The sequence below is a fragment of the Vidua chalybeata genome, chromosome 2 (assembly GCF_026979565.1).
Source record: "Vidua chalybeata isolate OUT-0048 chromosome 2, bVidCha1 merged haplotype, whole genome shotgun sequence".
NCBI lineage: Eukaryota > Metazoa > Chordata > Aves > Passeriformes > Viduidae > Vidua > Vidua chalybeata.
Genome location: NC_071531.1, coordinates 73209250 through 73211808, shown reverse-complemented (window position 1 = coordinate 73211808; position 2559 = coordinate 73209250). Strand labels below are relative to the sequence as shown.

The window sequence follows — 2559 nt, the reverse complement described above, 5'->3', positions numbered from 1 at the left end:
GTAGGAGCGCGGGGTGCCCCTGCCGGGGCGAGGCGGGCGGGCGGGGAGCCCGCGGGCCAGGCTGGCATCTGCCCCCGCCGCGCCTCCGCGCTTTGCGCCGCGCCCCGCGCGGCTCCCGGTCCACTGCCGCGTCCCCGCCGGTGCCGCCGCCGAGCCCCCGCTGCCCGCCCGCCCCCCGCTCCCGGCTCCCCGACGGGGGGCGGGCTGAGGTTGGGTAAACAGCTCGGCCCGGCAGCGCCGCGCCGATTGGCTGCCGCCCTCCGCGGCCCGGGGCGGGGAGGCAGCGCCGGGCGGACCGGGCCGCCCCTCTGCCCGCGGGGAGCGCGGGACGGGCCGGCGGCGGGGCGGAGGCGAGGGACCCCGGCTGGCGGGCGGGCGGGCAGGACGGGGCAGGTGCGGGATGCGCACGGAGCGGGGGGCGGTGCGGGGCCCCTCCCGCCCGCCGGGGGAGCGGGGCGGGCACAGGTGAGCGGCGGGCGGTGCCGCAGGCCGGGAGCGGAGGGGGGAGGCGCGTGGGCAGCGGGCTCGTCCGTGTAAGAGTAAAGCAAGTGGGGACGGGGGGAAGCGGGTGAGCAGCGGACGCGTCCCTGTAAGAAGAAGCACTAGCAGCGAGGGGCGCTGAGGATGGATGGATGGATGGATGGATGGATGGATGGATGGATGGGATGGATGGATGGATGGATGGATGGATGGATGGGTGGGTGGATGGATGGATGGATGCATGGATGCATGGAGGCGGGGCGGGGCGGGCGCGGTTTCCCGGTAACTACACTTGCGGACCTGACTCAGTTACCGGTAGACCTCCGGCGGCCGCGCCGCTCCTCCCCCGGGGCGCGGCTGAGCCGGCCCGGCGCGGTGCCGGTCCCGCCGCCGCAGCCCGGCCCGCAGGGACTGCGAGAGCTGCGGAGGGGCAGGCGGCCCGCGGAGCCGCCCCAGCAGCGATGCGGCGGGAGGACGGTGGTTCCCTGTGGTCCGAGCTGCCCACGGAGCGGGCCACGGGGCTCAGGCGTGCGGCGCCGCCCGGCCTTTGCCCCTGGCCCCGCATAACCGTGAAGGAAGCAAGCCCAGCCTTGAGGATGATCGCTGAGGCCTTTCCCACGTCCTCCCCGCTAACATGGCAGTGAGGAGGGATCTCTGCAGATGGAGAAGGTGTGGTTAGGTCAGCTCCCTTCACAGCCCAAATTTTTCTCACCTGATGGCACCATCAACAGGCAGTGTCCTCCTGGCCCGCTTCCCCAGCACCACGGATTCTCTCCAGTCTGGTCCTTCCACCTCCACTCTCTGAAATGCTCACAATTTCTCCTTGGCCCTTTGTGTCTCCTTCACCTAAAAAGCCTCTCTCCACCCATCTCTAGTAATGGCAAATTGAAATTTGCTGATCCCATATGATCCATTTTGATCTCATCCTCGTGCTTGGAAAATTCAGTTTTTGTCAGCATTGCTGAGAAGTCACTCAAGACAGCTGATCAGTCTTCATTAACAGCAGTACCAAAGAATAGGTAAGTTCATTCATTTTTTACATTCACACCTTACAGTCAGCATAAGGAAGGAAAGCAATAAGGAAAAAAAGGACTTCAGACAGAATGTATTTTGCTTGACCCTCTGAAACAACAAGCAGGAAGTCCACTCAGATAAAGTTGATTTACAAAATAAAATCTACGCAGGAAAGACAAAGGCAGAAAAAAAATCCCCAAACTACGGTCTGAATATATGCAGCTATTTTATCTTTTTCCTTCTTCATTATAGTGAAGGTATTCCTATGTAGGGTGAACATGACGTTGCTGAAGTGTAAGAGATCGCAGTCCCCTCCTCTCTGGTGCCCGAGGCCAGTCTGCGCTGCTGCTACAATGCTTATCGCTGGGTACAACGCATTAGATCTCTGCTGAGGATGAAGTTTTTCCACAGTTAGAATTCTTTCCCTATTTTACTCCTTCCACCTCCCCCATATATTTCCAAACCTATCAGTTTTCATCTGGTTTTTCTGAATGACTTATTAAAGATACTTTTCCCGACATGTCTACACTCTTCTAACCTAGGTTGTAAAAGTACTGGGAAACAATAAGTCTGGCAGTATGTTAACTAGAGGTGTTCCACCATCTCTAAAAAGCAGATCTCTAGTGCTAAAAATGCAAGGAAAAGGGAAACAAAAGCAGATTGCAATGTCAAGATTGGTATATTAAGACAAAAGTCCTGTTTTGGGTAAATGTTTTTAAGTTGGTGGCTGCCCAGCCAACTGTTGTCACCTACAGTCTCCTGTGGACTGATCGATCAGGACAGCTGTCCTCAGCAGTTTCACCAAACCCTACCAAACAGCATTTGCACCTCGCCCTGGCCTGAGAAGATGTATTACTGACACAGCTGTGGGCAATTTCTTTTCCTCTGTTCAGAGAGTCTGGTTTCATTTTAATCCCCTTCTCCCTCTCACCCACCCACCAAATCTAAATCTGTTCCTCTGTGAACCTTCTTTGAGCACTGAGTGAACTCTGCTGTGGTTTCCTTTTCAGTGAAGATTTCAGACAAGTCACATTGACTCTTCTTTCTTTATTCCCCCTGAGCTTG

At 57.8% G+C, this 2559-nt stretch overlaps 1 protein-coding gene across 2 annotated transcripts in view; it reads left to right on the top strand.

Moving 5' to 3' along the window:
• ZYX (zyxin) overlaps positions 1 to 2559 on the top strand; it is a 29135-nt gene that overhangs the window by 363 nt on the left and 26213 nt on the right. The gene's annotated exons all lie outside the window — the stretch shown is intronic.